The sequence below is a fragment of the Cyanistes caeruleus genome, chromosome Z (assembly GCF_971803275.1).
Source record: "Cyanistes caeruleus chromosome Z, bCyaCae1.hap1.1, whole genome shotgun sequence".
NCBI classification, from domain to species: Eukaryota; Metazoa; Chordata; class Aves; order Passeriformes; family Paridae; genus Cyanistes; species Cyanistes caeruleus.
The window spans coordinates 27,223,657-27,244,708 of record NC_141732.1 but is presented as its reverse complement, the minus strand read 5'-3'; the positions used below and the strand labels follow the sequence as shown (position 1 = coordinate 27,244,708).

Genomic DNA, 21,052 nt, shown 5'->3' with positions numbered 1-21,052 from the left:
TCTTATAGACCAAGATAGCCAAATCATTCCCCGCATATATTCTCCTCCAATTCTTTCAGTCGTCTACTCTCCTAGGTCATGTTTGTTCTGCTGCTTTGAATGAACTGATTGTACTCAATTCATACCAAAGGCTGGGGCTAGAACTGCTTGGCACTGATAATGAACCAGCCTTAGACATTAACAAAGACCATGGGAATAGAGCCTGTAGGCCGGACGCTAGCAAGCCTGTACATACATGGTTATGCTTCCAGAGTGTTCTTAGTTCTCTCCCCGGATTGGCTGTTGTTTGTTGCATTAGTTTTCATATTCCTAATCCTGGATTGTCATTGGAACCCTGCCTTCAGAGCTACCCTCAGATCTTCCGTATATATACACCATTGTAGCCACCCCTTTCTCACCTTTTATGGTGGACTGTGTGTTCGCCTTTTGTTTTTGTTATTTTGCCATTAAAGCGGTTTTATTTTTGGGTCACCCAATCATGTCTATCTTTTTACTTGCCACACTTCTCTCAGCTGGCCTGGGACCGAGGTCGCAAAAGCTGAAATGTGACACCAAAGCACAAGATGTAGAATCATCTAAACTGAACACAGAAGCAAACTACCTCTGTCAGACCACCTTCACCTTCTAGATCACTCTCTAGATGTACATTGAGGTGTTGGAATGATTATTGCACAAGATTCCCTTTCTGGCTGTAGGCTCTGGAGCTCCTATCTCTGAGTTCACCCAGGGCTGTGTCCCTAACAATTCCTGGTACTATCTGCAGTTTTCCTTGGGCAGGCACAATGGTCTAAGTGAAAACCCAGCCAATGGCACAACTCTCTAGTTTTCAAGGAAAAGACAAGATGTAAAGGTCACAAACCATTTCTCCTGGTTTGCTGCAAGAGTCTAAAGGTCACAAACCATTTCTCCTGGTTTGCTGCAAGAGTCTTGCTGCACACACATTGTTGAAAGCCAAGAGAAGCTGCACTTGGTGGCACATCTTGTGGCAGAAGCGCAACCTAGCTGTCCAGTAAAGAGAAGAGCTTGGAAAGAACAAACATGACTGTGGAAAAGATTCTTGGAAACTGAGAGAGCTTTCCCACAGTGAAATAAAAACAGAAAGAAACAATCCAGGATGTTCATATGTAGGAATTCCTTTCTTTATAAGCTCCCCTTTTCCATGTTGCACAAGTTCTAAATCACATTAATGCCAAATTCTCCTTACCTCTAAAACCTATGACATTGCAAGTTTTAGGCACTCTATCATTAGCTACGCACACTTTGCTTTTCCTTGTTTTTCTTTGAAAGAAATGCTGGAACCACAAGAAACGTGCAAATGTAAGACCTTAGAGTACAGTTCTTTGCTCAAGTGTGAGTTCTAGCGACAGGGAATAAGCTCTGATAGTATTTTACCCTCAGCAGGGACAATACACAGCAGCAACCGAGGTGATTTGTGTGACACTGTGCAGAAGTCAAGACTCTTTGTCTTGGATTAGCATGGCAAAGTTACCATGTTTAAAGAGACTTGGCATCCAGCCCCTTTTGGTTTTCTACCTGTGTCAACAACCAGCAGGAGAAATGAACCAGCCAGCAGTTTCTTTGCAGACAGGCCCTTTGCTCCAGTGTGAAAGTGCTGGATTGGCAAGGGAGGAGGGACGTGGGGGAGAGCTGAGCTGCTCTATTGGATTGGCATCCAAACTGCAGCAAGAGTAGCAGTTGAATTCTTTTCTTTGAATCCTATCCGCAGTCTCAGATTTTCACGCAGAACCGCACAAGAAAACATCAACAGCCCCGGTGCCGAGGGCACGGTGCCGCACACAGCCCCACCTCCCCACCCTGAGCCGTCGGGAGAGCAGCACTGTCCCGCAGGGGCTGCATTTCTCCCTTCTCATCCACTCCTCTGCCCTCCCTCATGGCTGGCTCTGCCTGGCACTGGCAGGCTCCTCATTCAACACTTCCTAATGCTCCAGGGGAAAGTCCGGACAGCGCTTTGCTTGTGAGGAAGAGATGGCAGTGTGGGGGGTGAGTAGGCGGGATGAGGTCCAGGGGATGCGAGCATCAGGGGAAAGTTGCAGGTTGCCGGAAATAAAAGTTATAGTGTAGTGAAGAAGAAGCTAAACGAGACGGTGGATATGGCCATGGAGGAAGAAAGAGCTGCTCCATGATTCCATCAGAGCCTGCTTTGGCCTGGCAACGAAGTGGCCAGTGCTGCCCCGGGGCGAGCGGGGCTCGGCCAGGGGCCCTGTGGGGCAGGGTGGGTTCAGCGCAGGGAACAGAGCATCCCAGGATGGGTGAGCATTTCCAGACCCCTGGCACAGCACCAGCTCCACTCTCAGCATCGTGGTCTTCCTGCAGCCCTATGGCATCCACGTGACCCTGGAGATTGAGCTGCTGGACAAGATATCCACTGGATTCTGTGGTGTTCATCTCCTGGAATGGTTTGAGCTCCACAACAACTTCTTGTTGGTGATGAAGCAGTGCCAGGACCTATTTGATTTCATTCTGGTGTGGGAGATCCTATCAGAAGAGCTAGGTGGTGCAGGAGCTGCTCTGCCAGGTGCTGGAGGACATGTGGTGTTATAAGTGTCATAAGAAATCTAATTGTTGTAACATGTTGATTAATTGTTGATGTCTGGGTTATAAGTTACTAATTATTCAATAGAAAATGTTCCTAGTCGTTAGTTAACATTTGTTGTTAGGGAGTTTGTGTTCTCGTGGGTTTAGAAGGGAAGTGGGCAAAGTCCGGTGATTGGTGTGGGGGCAGTCAAGATGGGATGGGATGGTGCAGGGCTGGTGGGGTATTGCGCGGTGGTAAGTTAAAAGAACACTCCAGAACATGATGTGCCAGGGGTGATGTCTGCACCAGAAACAACCATTGGTGGAAAAGCCAACCAATCACTCGACGCCCTGGGGGAATGACTGGTCTGGAGTGCACCACGCTAAAGACCAATGACAGCCCGGGAAATGGACCAATCAGAGGGCAGATTGAAAATGGACCAATCATGGACAAGGGGGCATCTATAAAAGGAGCATCGAGCTTCCACTTGGGGTCCTCCTGCAGAGTTTGATTTAAGGGAGAGTGTTTGGCATTGCTATTGCAGAGTTCAGGCTTGTCATGGGCTCTGGCCTCTGTTGGTGTTTTCCTGTAGTTTGGTTAATAAAGGGTTTGCCTTTGTTTTTCTACCCAAAAGTCTGAGCCCATTTATAACAATTTTTGGGAACTCGTCTGGAACTATCATGCCGGGGAGCAGTCTCGGCATAGGACGGATTTGGGTGTGCATGTATTTTTTGTCCCCCTGGACTACATCGAGACCGTGGAAGGGACAGCTGATAGGACCCGAAGACCAGCAGAGGCACAGCAACCCCACCTCAAGAGGGAGCGAGGCCCACGACACACAGGTTGGTGTGGTGGGTGGGGTCTGAGGGGAAGGGGCTGTGAAGTGAGTGTGAGTGTGAGTGAGACAGGGGCTGTTAATAGAGACTCCAGAAGCAAGTGGGGCCTGCTAGCACCGCGTTTCCGGACTCCCGCGAGTGGGCTGACCGAGAACAGAGGGAAGCAATTGAGATTGAGTGAGTGGACTCCTAGAGTCTCAATTTAAAAATCCTGTTTAGGGGATTTTTAGGGAGCTCGTGGGAGACAGGTAGTACCTTCCCTTACACCAGCCTTACTTGCAAAGGCTCCTGTCCTCCCAAAAGGAGGCTTGTGAGGTGCAGTTGATCTTATCCGGAACCCTCACCCCCTGAACTAGGAATCCCAAAGAGGGGGTTGGTAAGGGGAAGTCCCCTCTGAACTAGGAACCCAAGAGGGACTGGAGGGAGGAAGGACTGGGGGACCACACTCTATCTGGGCAGGGGTGATTGCCTGGAAACAAACCAGGGAATTAGGACCCCAGAGGTAGGAGGGGTATCTATATCTATATCTATATCTATATCTATATCTATATCTATATCTATATCTATATCTATATCTATATCTATATCTATATCTATATCTATATATCTATATCTATACTTGATGTTTTTATTTATAGTTTGTTTAAAATTTCTAGTTTGGTCATAATTTGGTCATTTATATTTTTTTTGTGATTTATTCTCGCTCATTTAATGTCCATTTTATCTGTGGGAGATTTGGCTTGTGTTTGGAAGTTTTACTAGGAATTTGCTGTTGGTCTGTGGTTTTGAGGTTTTCTTGTACAGCTGCGGGTCCTTGGAGAGTGCAGTTCTGGGGTGAAGGCTAGCCATGAGTCCCCAGATCACTTCTCAAGAGAGCCATTTGAGATGGTACGGGGCTGGCGGGGCGGCCATTTCAGATCATAATGGGCTGGCGGGGTGGCCATTTTGGACTGTAACGGGTCATTTGAGGCATCCATTTTAAGCTGAGCGGTCATATTGAATAGGATAGTTATTTAATTCATAGGAATTTCCTCATCTTTAGCTGCTAATCATAAATACCCATATTTATTGTTACAATGATTTTAATTGGATACATATCACTGTTTTTATTTCACTCTCTTCAATTGTTTCATTTGGGTTCCATTCCATTTTTATTTTAGTCACAATTTCCATTGTCTGCCATTTTGTTTTTGACAGACATATTTATTTTATTTTCCCACGCTATTTTAATTAATATTTCAATTGTCTGCCATTTATTTTTTTTTTTGACACCCATATTTATTTAGTTTCCCAAACTATTTTAATTACTATTTCCATTGTTGGCCATTCTGTCTTTGACCGCCATATTTATTTTTGTTTCCCATACTATTTTAACAACTACTTCAATTGTCGGCCTTTCTACTTTTGAATGTTGTAATTAATCTGTTTTGCTACCCTCTTACCCTTATTTCAGGTGATCACCTGCAGTTGGTATTCCAGTTGTTGTTAACATTCGGGTGTGTTTGATAAGTTGTGCTATAGCCATTTACAAGGTGGATTTCTTTAAACTAATGTTTAGAATATCATATTTACTCTTGTTTAAGATATAATAATAAATAATAGTAAGTAAATAATAAATAATAGTAAATAATCTTTAAGTATTATTTCTTCTGGATTTTGTTGTATTCATTGAAAGTAATAGTTGAGTTTCAATAGTAAAAGACAATGGGACAGTGTGTAGGAAAAAAGGTCAGAAAGGAAAACGAAAGAACACCCCTAAGGAAGTAGGCGCTAATAGTCCCCTGGGGGAAATGTTGAACAGGTGGGAAAAAGAAGATATTTTAAAGGGCCTAAATAAAATAAAAATGATAAAGTATTGTACTGAAATATGGGCAATGGAAAGCATTTCAGAGGGCCCTGTCTATTGGCCTTGGTATGGCTGCAAGGAAAAATGGTTATGCTTGGCATTAAATAAACAGGTCAGTTTAAAAGAGGTTCCAGATGAAGAAGAAGCAAAATATGCATCCTGTTGGCTTGAGAAAGTTGAGACAGAGAAAAGTGTGTAGGTATTTCAAGTATCTGAAGGATCAGGTAGGGAAGAAGGAGGAAAAGTTGAAAAGAAGTGGAACCCCCTAGATAACCTCCCACCACCTCCTCCCCCAACTCCACCTGTTATCCATCATCCTCCTCCTCTGCCATTAGCACCTTACCCCATCTTGCCTTCAGTTCCCACTAAGTCCCTATCCATACCCTCATGTCCTCCTTCTGAACCTGTTCTTCCTACCTCCCCCACGAATCTTAATTCACCTTCCACTTCCCCAACACCACACACATCCTCCTCAGAACCACCTTTAAGACTCCAGGTTCCCACAGCCTCCCCTGTGTCTCGTCCAATTATTTCTGTAATCCCAGCTGCATCTTCAAACCCTCACCTAAGTCATCAGATATTCCTGTACCTATCCTTGCCCCCAACAGCCTCCAGAATATCCCTTTCTCTTTCTCCCCCATAACTCAATGTGTTGGAGAGAGGATGGGGTTAAAAGAAAGACTAGGGACAGAAATGGAAAGGGAGTGTGCACAAGGGGGAGAGAGTACATACGGTTGTGAAAGACAGAGTGAGAATGAAAAAGGCCAACAGGTACAATACCAGATTCCAGGCTGAGAAAAACAGGAGTAAAAAAGAGAGATCTGAAAGGTTGTTTCCATTGACAGAAGTACCTATGTGGGGTGCTAGAGGGGGAATAGGGTTTGTAGATGCCCCACTGACCGCCTCTGAGCTGAGACATTATAAAAAGGAAATAAAAGCCCTATTGGAAGATCCAGTTGAGGTACCGAACCAACTGGATCAATTCTTGGGTCCAAGCATGTATACCTGGGAAGAATTAAATTCAATACTGGGTATACTTTTCTCCCCAGAGGAGAATCAATTAATTCAGGCAGCTGCAATGAGGATTTGGGAAAGAGAGAATCAAATTGTTCCTAGAGGAGAGGAAAAAGTGCCTAATAACCAACCGGGATGGGATCCCAACGAGGAAGAAGGATGGAGGAATATGAGGGACTATAGAACACTGATGATACGAGGAATAGGAGAGGCAGTTGCCAGAGCAAATAATGCCAAGCTAGTGTTTGATAGTCACCAGGAGAAAGATGAAAGACGCAGCACTTGGCTCGAAAGATTGAAAAGGAATTTTCAATTATACTCTAGTGTTGATCCAGAGAGTCCAGAAGGACAGGTATTGGAAAGAATACAGTTTGTAACTAAAGCCAGGGTAGACATCAGAAGAAAACTGGAAAAAATTGAGTAACTGGCAGGAGAAGAGCCTTAATGAGTTCTTGAGGGAGGTGCAAAAAGTATGCTTGTCGTTCTGATTGGGAACGGCGATAAAGAACGACATGGACTCTCAAGGGAGTCACAACAGGAGAATCTCTCTAGTTTATTGCTCTAGCTTGTCTTATAGACAGATACGTGGAAAAGTACAGAAAGGAAACTCTTATTGGTTAGCAAAGTGCTACATCACCATCATTGGACAGTGGGGCTCACTACCCCCCTGACTCTCTCCTGCAAGGAAAACAAGAGGACAGACAAACAGCACCTGGCAGTTGTTTTCTGTCTCTGAGGATTGTTTTGAAATCCTCCTATGAATTTCCCAGGCTAGCTTCTCAGGCAGGACTGAGAGGCCATGGGCCTGCAGTTTCTGCAGCTCCCTGCAGCCTGTTCCAAAGCTAGCATCCATATATGCTTAAGAAGGGAGGTGGAGAAAATCAAGGCAAAAGCTAAAATCATGATAGCAGTGGCAAAGCCAAGTATGGGGGTTGATAAAAATGAGCCAGTGAAAGAGGAGAAAGGGGGATTGAAAAGATGGGCAGAGGGGAAGAAAGAAGGAGATGGAGAGAGACAATCCCTGTGGGCGGATATGGTTTGTTATTGCTGTAATGAGAAGGGTCATAGCAAGAGGTTTTTTAAGAAGAGAGAGCAAGATGAAAGTATAGCCAAAGAACAAGATACCTTGGAAAAGATTTTGAGGGGAGACGATAAGGGGTGTCAGGGGCTCTATGCTCTATGGGACGGGATTGAACATCAGAGGGAGCCCGTGGTAAAGATGGAAATTGTCCCTCAGAGCGAAGAACAGGAATTTTCAGTTGACACTGGGTCAGATAGATCAAGTATTTCTGAGATTCCAAGGGGGTATAAATTAAGTAATTGCAGATGTAAAGTGAATGGTGCAGAAAAGGAACCATTTGAAGTATTTCTTGTAGAAAAGGTGAAAGTAAAAGGGAGTTTCTGGGAGGGGTGTGCAGATTTGTTGTACGTGCTGGACATAGGGTGCAATCTTTTGAGCCGTGACTTCCAAGTGCAGCTACAAATAGGAGTGGTAGCAGAGGGACGACGTGTGGTAGCCAGGATGTTGGTACTGAGAAATGAAGATGAAAAAGGGGTAAATCCCAAGGTGTGGGCAGAAAAAGGATGTCATGGACTATTAAATATTCCCCCCATAGAGATTAAAATGAAATACTATCCATCAGGGTGAGACAATATCCAGTATCAGCAGAAGGAAAACGAGGGTTAAGTACAGTGATTAAGGAGTTAGTTGAAGGGGGAATATTAGAACCATGTATGTCACCAGATAACACACCAATTTTATCAGTCAGGAAACGTGATGGTACATATGGGTTAGTGCAAGATTTGAGAGAGGTTAATGAACAAACTGTCACCAGGTACGCGGTGGTGGCTAATCCATATCATTTATTAAATAAAGTGCCATCAGAACAGGCATGTTTCAGCGTCATTGATCTGAAGGATGCCTTTTGGTCCTGCCCCTTAGAGAAGGAAAGCAGGAAGTGGTTTGCATTTGAATGGGCAGACGAGGAAACAGGCCGGAAACAACAGTTGCAATGGACCCAGCAACCCCAGGGATTTACGGAATCTCCCAATTGATTTGGACAGGTCTTAGAAGAACTAATGAAATGGTCTGGGCTCAGTAAAGGAACAAGTCCTACAGTATGTAGATGATCTCTTGGTTTCAGGGAAATCAAAAGAAGAGGTCCAAAATATGACAGTGAGATTACTAAATTTCTTGCGGGAGAAAGTTTTGAGAGTGTCAAAAAAGAAACTACCATTTGTAGAACCTGAAGCGAAATATTTAGGGCATTTCACTGGAAAAGGATACGGAAAGTTAGATCCGAACGGAGTCCAAGGGATATTATCATTATCGGCACCAAAGACCAAAACGGATATAAGGAAATTATTTGAGCTAATTGGATCTTGCAAATTGTGGATAGAAGATCATACTAAATTAGTTAAATTCTTATATGATAATTGGTAGGGGGTGAACCTATCACTTGGCTTGAGGACGAAGAAAAGAAGTTCCTGAAATAGAAAGCAAGATTGGCTAGTGCCCTTGTATTGAGCTTGCCAGATCTAAGTCAATGATTTGAACCATTTGTTAATACTGAAGAGGGAATAGCCTATGGTGTCCTGGTACAGGAGTGGGGTGGGCTTATGAAGCCTGTGGCTTATGTGTCAAAATTATTGGATGCTGTGGTTAGAGGGTGGCCAAATTGTCTCCAAGCCATAGCCACGACAGCAGCCCTCATAAAAGAGAGTTGGAAACTAACGTTTGGGAGCAAAATCCAAGTGTATACCCCAAATGATTTGAAAGCCATTCTAAGCAAAAGGGCTGGTCACTGGACATCGGATAATAGACTCTCAAAATATGAATTAATTTGGCATAATAGTGAAAGCCTGGGATTAGCAATTACAAAAATTCAGAATCCATCGCAGTTCCCGTATGGAAGACCAACAGAAGAGGAGTCAGAGCACTGGTGCCTTGAGATCATTGATTTACAGTCCAAGGTCAGAGAAGACCTTCTGGAGCATCCGTTAACTGAGGGGGAAATTCTTTTTGTGGACGGTTCATCCAAAGTAGTAAATGGAACAAGAATGTTGGGATACGCCATCATTGGCGGGTGTAACATGACTGTTACAGAGAAAGGAAAGCTCCCTGATAGTTGGTCTGCACAGTGCTGCGAGAGCTAGGCACTGTTAAAAGGATGGAAATGGCTTAATCGAAAGAGTGGACCTATCTCTGCAGACTCCAGATATGCTGAGGGGGTGGTACACACCTTTGGGAGAATTTGGACTGAAAGAGGCTTTGTAAGTTGCAAAGGGAAATCGTGAATTCATGAGGGTTTAATTAAAGCTGTGCTGGAAGCTTTGATGGGGCCAGAGGAGATAGCAGTAGTCCACGTGAAAGGACATCAGAAAGGAGATTCAGTGAGAATAAAAGGAAATCACTTAGCTGACCAAGTAGCCAAGGCAGTTGCTTTAGAGAACACCAGCAAAATACTACAGCTGGTAGAAGTGGGGGGTAAGGATGATAGAAACAAAGAAGATGAGGGAGTTCCGATATTCAGTGAAAAAGAGCAAGAAGAATTATAAAAGCATGGTGCTGTTAAAAATGAAAAAGGGGAATGGAGGATGCTGCATGGGAGGCAAGTACTTAAACAAACCACTGGCTCAGAAGGTGTTAGAGAGCCTCCATGCTTCAACCCATTGGGGGACCCAAGCGTGAAATGATCCCTTTGTACGGACTTATGCCTCTATTGGAGTATTTAAAGTCCTTAGAGCTATAACTCGAGAATGCACGATCTGCTAACGGGTAAACCAAAAGGTAATGGGGAAATTTCCTCAAGAGGGAAGAGAATTGGCTAGAAGACCCTTCCAAAGTATGAAGCTAGATTATACTGAACTTCCCCAGGTACAAAGATTCAAATATCTATTGGTTATAATTGATCATCTAACTCATTGGGTTGAAGCATACCCAACCACCAAGGCAACAGCAGAAGTCTTTAATAAATTCCTTTTGGAACATATTATGCCAGGGTATGGACTAATAAATACTATAGATTTAGCTAGAGGTCCACATTTTATGTCAAATACCCTCCATCAAATAACAGCTGCCCTAAATATGCCTTGGAGACTCCATACCCCCTGGAGGCCACAAAGTTCTGGACGGGAGCTTTGAGGGAATCAATCAAACACTAAAAATAGCCCTCATGAAATTAACAGAAGAGACAAAAAGCAATTCACTTAAGTGTCTTCCTCTTGCTTTAACGAGGGCAAGGACAAAACCTAGAGCAGATTAGGGGATTTCCCCATACAAGATGATGTTTGGTCTACCATTCCTGACCACTCCGGGTACCATTGGAACATATGAGGAGTATAATATACATACAGAAAATACAATAATAGAAATAATATATAATATAAATACAGGCAGTGGCTAACACCTTGGAAGATTTAAGGGAGAAAGGATAACTCCCTCAAACCACCCCCTCTGATTTTAAAGTACATAAATTTAATCCCGGAGATTGGGTCCTGATTAAAACATGGAGAGAACAAGCATTAACTCCAAGATGGGAAGGGCCCTTCCAAGTTTTGCTAATCACTGAAACAGTGACCCAAACACACGAAAAGGGATGGACACATGTCACCAGAGTCAAAGGACCAGTCCCTGCTCCTAAGGAACCAGCTTCTACTCCCACAGAATGGACAACAACAAAAGTGTCAGACACCAAGCTCATTTGAAAGAAGAAATTTCCAAATCAACCTCCTGGGAACAGGAAATAATAAGAGTCTGTTTTAAAAGTTGCAACTATGAGCCACACTAATTATTTAACTCTATTTAAATATTCAACCCTTGTTGAATGTATTTAAAATATATTAAGTTTTAACTGTATATAATCTATTTAAAGAAATTGTCTAACGTATGAGAATGTACGAGGTTGAAGGTTCCTCCTTAACCTCTGGTATTTCTTGTTGCAGATGCCAAGATCCTAAGAAGCAGATAGAGCATTCTCCCACACATCTAGCAATCAGGCCCTAAAAGAAACAAGCAAATGGATACAAAAGGGAAAATGACAAGCTCCTGCAACAAAGAAGTAAAATAGTAGCCGGCAAGGAGTGCCAAAAGAAGGGAGGCATGACTGGATCAGGATACCCTTCTTGCCACAAAAAGAGCCACAGGTGAGAAAGTGAGGCATGGGTGGGAAAGTGACCTGTACCAGACTCCTGCTGGTATTTCTCCTCTTACAAGTAATGGTCCAGAGAGAAGAAGCGGCTCCCTGTGATAAGTGCTACTACCCCACATATGCAGGAGACTCTTGGACTGCCGTCCTCAGAGTACATACTAACCCAAACCTCAATTGTATCAACTTTTTAGAACTGACTATTGTAATGAGGATGGGAAAATGTATTGGCTGTCTGAAAAGGTAGGGAACATGAAATGAAAATTGTTGGGGGAATGCTTTATGAAGGAGAACTGGATTTGTTCAGAGAAAAAGCCTATTGCAAGTGGTACTGCCAAAGGAGTTTATAAGCCAGACTGGATCAAAGATAGAGAGGGGAGAGGGATAATAAAGCAGGGACCTGGGATACAGGTACCATAGTGGGGAAAACCTATTCTTGGATTTGGCAGAGAGAATAAGCCGTGAGTTTAACATTACTAACTTTTGGATTTGTGGTGACACCCAAATGGCCGAAATCTGGCCATGGAAAGGAATGCCTTTGAGCCTACAGAATTTACTATGGGTATTAGAAAAAGGAGAATCCACACCAGATAAAAGACCAGAAGAGGAAGTCTGGAGCTTGCGATCTGATGCCATTGGTGAGGAGTGTACATGGAGAAGAGGCCCTAAATTCACTTTTTCTGTAGGTGAGCTGCCTTGGAAACAGTATCTAGGAATGAATGATACCCATAAATGGTGGAAGAAAATACTGATAATTGTTGGAGGTGCCCTAATCAGTGTCTCTTGCCTCTGCTGGTGTTTTTCTGTAGTTTGGTTAATAAAGGGCTTGACTTTGTTTTTCCACCCAAAAACTCTGAGCCCGTTTATAGCAATGACACGGCAGCAGCTGTGACATGCTGCACAGGAACATCCAACCCAACAAATCCTCCTCAACCTGGCCACCAGACAGGCCCAACTGATTGACTTGGGCTGTGGCACCTACCTGCAAGTCTAGACACAATTTGCAGGTGAGCACATGTAGGGCCATGCTCCTGGTCCTGGCACCTCATGGCCCAACCTGGGTGTGGCACTGGAGATTCCCCCTTTTGCTGCCAGTCATGGGCACACCCAGGAGCCACAGAGATCTGCCTGTAATTGACAGAAGGAAAGAAGGAAAGTTCAGGAGCATCATTCCCTATTTTCTCACTGCTCAAACAGTGCTCATCTCCCTCATAAAGACAAAATGCAGTTTTTCTGTGCATTGATAGCAGCTTATTGCACCTGCTGAGCTGAGAGGCTTTTTGCCCTGCTGCTGTGCTACAGGCCGAGGTAGCAGCATTATCTAACACAGCGATACAGAGAGGGACCTAAAGCAATGGACTTTGTGCCACTTCATCTCAAAAGTCAAAACTCTCAGCAGACACAGATGGAAGAGACTCTCGCACTCCCTGTTTGCTGTGTTGATGCACACCTGGCTGGCACAGCTTTTCCTAATGGAGAATAACAGCAAGGGACAGCTCCCTCCCCCCCATGCAGCCCAGAGATCTGCAGGACAGCATCAGCCCCTGGCTTTGTAAGTGACCAGTTCTGCTGGGATGGAAGCCAACCAGCAAATCCTCACTGACTTCAGTGACAGCAGCAGCAGTGCCTGCATGTGATCCCCAGGTCTGGGGCCTGGCTGGACAAAGGATGTACACAGCACACTGCCTCTGAAGGACGTGATTTTGGAAACAACCACCTGCCAGTGTCCGCTGTTGTTTGCAGTAGGGTCACAGGGGCCACCCTCAAAGCCACCTGGGACAGCAGATGACAGGCCCTGGTCTCTGGGAAAAAACACGGGGCAGAGAACTCAGTCTCCAGATGAAGTTTCCAGATTCAAGAGGCTGCAGTGAGCAGCCACCTCAAAGGGCAGACAAATGAGGCTCTCCTGTACTGTGGTGGTCAACAGCTGGCCTGAAGGCCTCACAATTATAATGAATCCCCGTTCTGTAAGTGAAAGGTGTGTGTTTATGTAAGTGCCTCGATTATGTCACTTGACCAGTGGGAGCTGTTGGAGAGCAGGCCTAGAGCACTGGGGACAGAGCAGCTCTTGCCTGGCTGACCGGGTGGCAACCGGTTCAGCCAGTGGGGATTGCCCGTGCAGTCCTTCTGATCTATATAAAGAGAGCTGAACTCAGTGAAAGGTGGCTGCTGTGCATGAACCCAGCGTGTCTTGTCGCTTGTGTGTCTCCCAGACTGCGACAACTGGTGACCACTGGAAGTGATACAGGAGCTGTCAGGGGTGGAGCGGGGAGACAGAAGGGGCAGAGAAGAAAGACAGCTGGAAAGAACTGCCTGCAGCATCTGGGCTGAGCAGAGCTGTGGGATAGACACGGGGCAGCTGGGAAAAGCTGCTGGCAGCATTTGAGCTGTGAAGAGTGGTGGGACAGCCGTGGCACAGAGGGGAAAAGCTGCCCACAGCCTTAGAGCTACTAACAGTGCTGTAGAGTGCCATGCTTGGTCAACACCTCTCCTTTCTGTTTTTTCCTTTTTTGTAATTGCAGGACATCAGCTGCATGGGTGCATGGGCTTTGGCACCTGCAGAAAAGCCTGAAGCGGCACCTGGCTGCTCCGATGAGGTTCCTTGCCCCAGTGAGGCAGTGCCTGGTGATGGAGTGGGGTTTGCCGCCGCTCCGTGCTCTGCCACACCTCCGTGCCCTGCCTCCAAGTGCTGCAGAGAGGTGCTTACTGCTGGGCAATGTGGGACCATGTCCAGCTGCTGTCAAGCCCTGGCCACTGCCAAGCTGCTTCTGTTGTGGAGCTGTGCTCCACAGCCTTGACGAGCAGGCATTCTGTGAGCGTGCCTGGCTGTGCTGGCCACGCATTTTCTATGGAGAAAGAGCATCCTGCAGCTGCTTCAAACGCACCTGTGCAGCATCACAACAGCGCTCGCCTGAGACACACGTGTCATCAGAAGCATCTGGTGCCCAGTGAAGCATCATACCCAGAAATAATGGTGGACCACAGAGTCCTGATGTTGCCGCTGCTGTTGCAGCAGACACGCTGCTATCACCGGAGATGGAGCTACCTCTGGAAAATAGAGCGGCAAGGGACGCCAGGGATACAACCAGAGAGAGCCAGAGCCACCGTCCCCTTGGTTAGCCCTGAGATGTCACCGCCATCACTGCACTGCCAACAGCCCTGCCTGATCCTGTAAGCATCTGGCAAAAGGTGAAGCAGGCAGCTATTGTGAGTGGGGAAAGTGAAGAAGCAGAAAAAATGGATGTGCCCGTGTCAGGGGGCTGGGAGCCAGAGGACGGGAGAATTGCTGCATCTCCCGTAGTAAGAGGCAGTGGAAATCTACCAGGGAAATGCACCCCTTTCCAATGGCTGGCACTTCCTGAGCTGCGTCAGCTGGTTGCCAAGCACGGATCAGGTTTGCCTGCCGTTGCTAATATGCTGTGCTTTTTAACAACAGAGGAAGGAACACCATTTGACATGAAGCAACTAGCCAAATGAATGTTTACAACTGTCCAATATATGCTGTTGGAATCAGCAGATGGAATGGAGACACTGCGCTGATAATCATGGAGTTAAACAATATAAAAGTTCCACTCCAAGATCCATGTTACGAGGCCGAGGTCCGTCAGCTTTTAGGACTAGCACCAGCGAGACATCCAAAACTCCAGGCCAACCTGCATCCACTAACAATGGCATGGATGAAATACTTGGGAACAAAGGCATTATTTAAAGTAGCAAATAAGACAATCCAACACAAGCGTATTCCAAAATCCAACAAGGAGTCAAAGAAGCATATCTACAGTTCATGTGGAGGTTACAAGGTGTGATGGAGAAACAAATGACAAATCCTGAGGCCAGAAATGCCTTGATTTTGCAGTGAGGAAGGGGCAATGCGAACGAGGATGGTTGAAGGATTATAGAACTGCTACCAAATGAAAATCCATCACTAAATGATATGATCCCTGCCTGTTCTAATGTTGGTTCTCATTCCCACAGGATGACTTTACCAGCTGTTTCAATTGCCGCTGCTGTAAGAGTGTCACCTTGTCAGTGTTAGAAATGCAGACAGCAAAGCCACCTAAAAATGAACTGTCCCCGCAAGGCCGCCTCAGTGGGAACATGCCAGGGTCAGAGGAATATGGACATCAATTGTAACAAGGGTGGAAAACCCGGTCATTTAGCCAAGCAATGCAGATCACAATTCCATACTAACAGACATTGTCTCAAGGAGCAGGCAAAGGGAGAATCCAGCGTGAGGTCTCCTTGCCCTCCTGTGCAGGTGCCGTGGTTTTAAAGCAGTAAGTAAAAAATTACTAGAAAACTTACTTCTTTCTTGGTGTGAGATATGGATTAGAAGAAGAGCAAAACAGGCATAAAACTTAAAAGGAATAAAGAAAGTTTATTAATAAAACTATAAGAAAACGAGAATAATACTCCCAGGAAACCCTTTTCTCCCCCACTACTCAGCCATTTTCTTATTCATCATGACAACATAGCAACAAAAAAACTTTGGTATTTAAAACAGTCCCAATTCTTGCTAGAGTTTTCTTATCAGTCTCTGTAGAGAAACAGAAGTCTTTTTCTGTGAATCTATGGAGTTTCTCACAAGAAAACTAATTTTCTTTATAGCTTTCTAGTTCTCTGATGTCAGCTGCTTGAAAATCTGCTATCAGTTGTCTTTTCTCATTTTACATCACTCTGAGGTGTGTTATGGGTCAAATGAGTCTGGGGATGTCATTTTTAAGGATGAGTTATTCAAAGGCAAAAGTTCTCTTCATTTGTCTCTGTGAGCTTCCCTGCAAACAGAAGTTTTCTCTTTGCTTCTACAAAGCCACAAATCTTCAACTATTACTTTTCCCCCTCTGTTCCAGCACCTCACTGTATCACAACCACTTCACTTTTTGCTCAAAATCCACACTTTGAACTACTCTCTTCCTCCCAAAATACTCTGTCATGAATTAAAGCAGTTTTTTCAGAACGCTATTGTCTATCTCCATAGCTTTCATAGAAAAATATTTCAGCTTATTAAAGCATCTCCTTATTCTTTATCTCTTCTAAAGCTTAATTCTTTTCTTTACCGTCTCTGATAGTTTATAAACTCTTTTTACATGTTGATTACTCTCTCTTTCTTTCTCTGGAAAAAAAACCCATTAATCTGCCAGTCACATCTGGGTAATGAAAGGGTTAAAACCTTGTCCAGGCTCTGTAGATGGTTTTGTGATCTCTGCCGGAGCAGCAGCTGGAGCTGTCTGCGATGGAAGATTCTTCATGGTAGCTCTAGAGAGTGTGGTCACTGTCTCAGCTCGCCGCAAGTCAAGAGCGCTTTTCTTTCTCTACTCGACCATCTCTGGTGAATTCAGTCAGAGCAAAAACTGCAGCCGAGCCAGGGACCGGCCTGGCCCGGCCAGAGCCCGGGGGGAAGCTCCGCAGGCCCCATCTCTCGGCCGGGAGCCGCGGCAGGCCCAGCCCAGCCCCTGCGTGGGCCACATGGCCTGGGCAGGGGAACGGGAGGCCAGCTGGAGCTCTGCTACCTTTCCCAGCCAGAAACAAAGAGACAAAGAAATTCTCAGGCTTAGGTCTTAAGGTGGCGTTCGCAGGTTGATCTCACTTTTCAATAGTCAAAATGGATGTCAATTCTTAGAAATGGCCAGTTGTTGGCCGGGAGAAAAACTCCCACCAAACAGCCTCTAGCAGTTTGGACTTCTTGAGGTGTTTCTCTTTGTTTTCTTAAATGCCAATCTATCACAGCAGCCTGTGCGAGTAGCTCACAGGGAGGAATGTAGGAGCCGCTGGAATGGATGTTTCCACCCTCATCTCAGTGACCATAAGCACCTTAAAAGTACATCAAATCCCACTTGATGCCCAGGGGCCTATCGGGAGAAGGCTGAGAGCACTCGTACTTGCAAGGTCCAGTGCCACTATGCAAGATATCGATGTACACCCTGCTCTTATTAATTCAGACTTTACCGGATAAATACATGCTACCTCTCTATTCCACTATTGTGACTATTCCTGAAAAATACAAAATAGCCCAGCTTATCCCTTTGATGTCTTGTGTTCCAAATACAGACCCCAAGGTGAGAGGAGACCAAGGCCTCAGGTCGACAGGTGAACGAACCTCACGTATTTTGGACCCAGGTTGCTGGCGATCAGAGGCCTAACATGGTGTGTACTATCACAGTGCCGTGGGCACAGCCCTCCCAAATAAAGGTTAGTGGAATGATTGACACAGGGGCAGATGTCAGCATCATCTCTGCCCAAACTTGGCCTTCATCATGGCCCACCACAGCTGCGGGATCCACTGTTGCTGGCCTCGATGGGACCACGCAGAGCTCTTGGAGCAGTAAGCCTGTGTTGCTGAAAAGTCCAGAGGGTCAGACAGCCACCATCTGACCTTACTTCACTGCAGCACCACCTAACCTCTTGGGGAGGGATGTTTTATCTGCCTGGGGAGTCCAGGTGGGGACAGATTTTTGATGGGGCTACTGTTTGAAAGGGCTGTTTGAAATCTCATACACTAGTCCTAAAATGGTTACCTCTCAGCCTCTGTGGGTACCAAAGTGGCCCCTAGAGAAGGAAAAACTACATGCCCTGAAGTCTTTGATACAGGAGCAGCTGGTTCAAGGGCACCTAGAACCCTCCACAAGCCCTTGGAAAACCCCGGTGTTCGTCATCAAAAAGAAGTCGGGGAAATGGAGGTTGCTCCAGGACCTGAAAAAAATCAATGTAGTCACAGAAACATGGGAGCTTTACAACCTGCTATGCCATCTCCCACAATGCTTCCTGACAACTTGGACATTCTGACTGTGGATCTAAAAGATTGTTTCTTTCCTATTCCACTACAGCCAAATGATACCTCAAAGTCTGCCTGCACAGTGTCTTCTTTTAAGAACACTGCCCCTTTGGAGCACAATCAATGGAAAGTTCCTCCTCAAGGCATGAAAAATAGCCCTACCGTTTGCCAATGGCATGTTGCTCGGGCATTCTCATCAGTAAGGCAACAATTGCCTTATTGTTATCATTATATCATGATATGGATGACATTTTAATAGCCACTCTAGCTAAGAAGATCTTTCACTAATTTGGCCGAGCCTGATATAAGCATGAAAATCATTTGGACTGCAAGTGGCACCAGAAAAGCTTCAGCAGCAACCACCTTGGAAGTACCTTGGGCTCAAATTATGCATCAGACTATTCAGCCCCAAACAATTCAATTCTCAACAAAAATTAAGAATTTCAGTGATGCTCAAAACTTCTTATCAAGTGGCTCAGAACCTACCTAGGACCCACCGCTCCACAATTAGTACCCTTATTTTGCCTCCTAAAGGGTGATCTTGATCTAACTTCCCTCAGGAAGCAAAAAGCCATTCTTGAAAGAGGAGAGCAGACCCTCACAAACAGACAGGTCCACCGGCTTTTCCCAGAAGTGTGTGTCACTGTGTTTATATGCACTGCTGAATTCCATCCTGCTGCAATTATTGGACAATGAGGTACTCAGTTGTCAGACCCCTTTGCATGTTTTAGAATGGATGTTCTTACCCCATCAACCAAAAAAGACAGCCCCTAGCATCTTTGAATTAATTGCCCAGCTAATCATGAGATGTCATCAAAGGTGCTTACAAGTGACTGCAAAAGATCCTTCAAAAATCATTTTTCCTATAACACAAGAAGAATTTGAATGGTGTTAGGCCAAGAGCACTGCTTTGCCAAGTGCCTTACGAAATTTCTCAGGGCAAATCTCTTACCATCTACCGAGTCATACGTCACTGCAATTAAGACCACTGCAGTATCCCTGAAACTTCTGAAGAGTAGAACTCCCTTAAAAGGTATTACTGTGTTCACTGTGTTTGCTGATGGTTTGGGAAAAACCACCAGGAAAAGCAATTGTTCCTTGTGGAAGGAAGAAAGGGAGTGGCAAACATTAGGTCATGAAAAGGGGTCAGCTCAGTTAGCTGAGCTACATGCCATAACCGTGGCTTTTCAGCGTTTTCCCCATACTCCTTTAAACACAGTCACTGACTCTGCCGATGTTGCAGCCATTACACAGAGATTAGATCCAGCTCTATTAAAGGAAATTGACAATGCACAATTATTTGGCCTAGTCAAAACCCTGCGGCGTAGCATTCAAGCAAGAAATCGTCTTTACTACATCCTTCACATCAGAAGCCACACCAGTCTTCCAGGTTTTATTACAGAGGGCAACGCACCAGCAGATCACTTAGCTAGCCCCGCCGGCACAGCACCACAACCAGACACACTTGCCCGAGCAAAAGCCTCACACACGCCGCCTTCTTCCATCAAGGTGTTGCAGCTCTACGGAGGCAATTTATGCTGCGGAACACAGAAGCTCGTAACATAGTTAATAGCTGCCCTGACTGCCAGAGCCACACTGCTCCACCACAAAGGGGAGTTAATCCCCGTGGCTTCAAAGCTTTCCAGATCTGGCAGACTGATGTCATACATGTTCCTGAATTTAGACTGCAATAGGAGCGTGTGTCAATTGATTCCTTTTCATCGGCAATCTGGGCGTCAGTACACTCAGGAGAAAAAGGTCGGGATGCCATCGCACACTGTTGATTAGCCTTTGCTGCTTTGGGCATCCCCTGTAACATGCAAAGAGAAAACCGACCTGTTTATACCTCCCAAAAAAGTAGACAATTTCTACAGCTATGGGGTGTGTCACACCAAACGGGTATTCCCCATTTATTAACTGGACAGGCTATCGTAGAACAAGCACAGGGCACTTTAAAACACATCTTAGATAAACAAAACGGGGGAATGTGTAGCACAACACGACAGAGTAGAGTAGAAAAAGCTGTTTACACCCTAAATCACTTAACAGCAGCGGAACGATCCCAGAACCCAGTAATGTTGAGTCATTTCCGGTCACAACATTTGTCTGGTGATGCCCTGTCTCCCACACCTGAAGTAATGAACAAAGACATGAATACGAATAAGTGGGAAGGCCCATGGGAACCCATTGCATTCCCTGTGTTTCACCGGACACCAGACCACGGTGGTGAGTAGCCAGGGGTGTCTGCCCTGCACCTACATGCTGCCCAGGAGACAACATCTCCCTGACCAAGCTCCAGCAGAAGTTGTGGAGCCGTGACGACTCGTGCAGTTGATCTATGGTGATCTGGGACCTTTAGAGATGACAAGTTTATTTGAGGATTTTTATCTGTTTATGACCACAAAGACTTTCTAAGGTGAGGACTTGAGTATTTAGTCGATGAGTCAAAAAGTGACTTAGACAAGTGGGTTTTTTTTCCTTTCTTGAGGTTTCCCACGATTCTAAGGTTAAACTGTTTCTTGTTCTTGGAGTTGTAAAGTTGTAACTTTGAAGTTAGCAAGCCTGCAGCATGCTACTCTGAGAGTTTGGATCACTGGAAATGCCATTTGACAGCTCCTGGATATGACTGTCACATCACCAGGGATACAACAAGAGGTATCACTGGCTGAAAGGAACTAGGCCTGTAGGGTTAGGTGGAAGGTCCAAGTGCCCTGTTTGTCACCCTGTCTCCAAAGGGCCAGGAGACAGGATGACAGATACTGCTTTTATATTTAAAAACAAAAAGGGGGGAATGTTTGGGAGGTTTTGGCTGCCCTGCTCTTCATTGCTTTCTGGCTGGAAATGCAATTGCACTTTCTGCCTCATCCACAAGTCCACGGCTGGCCAAAACCTGGCCAATGG

At 45.4% G+C, this 21,052-nt stretch overlaps 1 long non-coding RNA gene across 2 annotated transcripts; it reads left to right on the top strand.

The window, feature by feature from the left end:
- Nucleotides 1-3,023: 3,023 nt before the first annotated feature.
- LOC111946014 (uncharacterized) lies at nucleotides 3,024-20,935 on the top strand. 2 transcript variants are annotated; one of them, XR_015280467.1, is made up of 4 exons: nucleotides 3,026-3,378; nucleotides 11,177-11,377; nucleotides 13,902-15,656; nucleotides 17,428-19,185. It is a non-coding gene; the product is annotated as an uncharacterized LOC111946014 (long non-coding RNA). The 2 variants fall into 2 exon arrangements; XR_015280468.1 differs by lacking the exon at nucleotides 13,902-15,656 and having other exon boundaries at nucleotides 3,024-3,378; nucleotides 17,428-20,935.
- Nucleotides 20,936-21,052: the final 117 nt, after the last annotated feature.